Source organism: Austrofundulus limnaeus, unplaced genomic scaffold (assembly GCF_001266775.1).
Source record: "Austrofundulus limnaeus strain Quisiro unplaced genomic scaffold, Austrofundulus_limnaeus-1.0 Scaffold109, whole genome shotgun sequence".
Classification (NCBI taxonomy): domain Eukaryota; kingdom Metazoa; phylum Chordata; class Actinopteri; order Cyprinodontiformes; family Rivulidae; genus Austrofundulus; species Austrofundulus limnaeus.
The window spans coordinates 872,931-874,091 of record NW_013952511.1 but is presented as its reverse complement, the minus strand read 5'-3'; the positions used below and the strand labels follow the sequence as shown (position 1 = coordinate 874,091).

General features: G+C 43.2%; 1 protein-coding gene across 1 annotated transcript in view; it reads left to right on the top strand.

Moving 5' to 3' along the window:
- Positions 1 to 598: 598 nt before the first annotated feature.
- Positions 599 to 1,161, top strand: part of p2ry6 (pyrimidinergic receptor P2Y6) — a 22,751-nt gene continuing 22,188 nt past the window's right edge. Inside the window, exon 1 of the mRNA XM_014014041.1 lies at positions 599 to 840. The gene's annotated coding sequence lies outside the window, so the exon portion shown is untranslated. The remainder of the gene's footprint in view (positions 841 to 1,161) is intronic.

Below are 1,161 nucleotides of genomic sequence, written 5' to 3'. Positions count from 1 at the left end.
ATCATCTCATCTGCAGGACTAGCTTGCGCACGCTTATGGTGCGTTCAAAGACGTCTCTGAAAAACCATTACCATATGTTAATAATGGATAAAACAGCTGTTACGGCTAAGACAAGTGCGGGGACAGAGAGCGCAGATGCAGGAAGTGCGGGGACTCAGGGAGACATGTCCACATATATCCCGCATCCGTTATGTCCGTGCCTTCACTGCCCAGGGCCCTTTGGAGACCGTGGGCCCCTGGGCAGTTGCCCAATTGCCCATATGGTTAATCCGGCCTTGCCTACACAATTTTTTTTTTCTTTTTGATCAGGTAAATAGAGCAGCACGACGGCTCAGTGGTTGGCAGTGATGTCTCACAGCACAACCCCCAGGTCGGACCTGGGGTCTTTCTGTGCGGAGTTTGCATGTTTTCGTGCTTGCTTGGGTTTTCTCCTGCAGTCCAGGCATCCATTACAAAAGAGGTCACAATGATTTGCCTGGTTAAATAAACATTAATAAATAAGTATAGTTCCTGYAATTGATTTACAGCCATCGCTGACTCATCATTTTCAACAACAAGCACTTGAAAGGTGCGCAGATATTTGTGACTTTATTACTCTTAGTGCGCATGCGTGACTCCGGCGCGCGCCTGCTGTTTTGGACGGCTCACTCTTCTTCTCCTGCAGGTCGGTTCAGGACAGACGAGCGCTCCCTTCAAACTACAGCTCCGTGTTTCTCACACACAATTCAAAGTTTTTATAGAAGCAGAAAGTAAGAAGAAGCACTTTTCAACAACAGAAGAAGAAGAAGTTTCTCACCCGAAGAAGAATCGTGTCTTATCTCATGGCCAAAGCGACAACCTGTAAGTTGTTTAATGTTTATAAAGTCACAGCCTGCGTTTGTTATTTTTAGCACACTTCTGCAGAAACTTGTGGTGGTTAGTTAMCGTTGTAAATTCACAAAAGGCAGATTATCTCAAGTCATAGCTACTTTACTAAAACAGATAACCTTACTCACGTGTTTAAAAAAGGTTTCCGTGGAAAGTTATAAAACAATAAAAGGTGCTGTAAGCTGCCACGCGCTTATTACACCTTCCCTAATTCTAAATACGTCACATGAGTTATTCTTTGCTTTTTTTAGTGAAAGTATTGAATTTTATATTCAGAACAGAATGTAATTATTA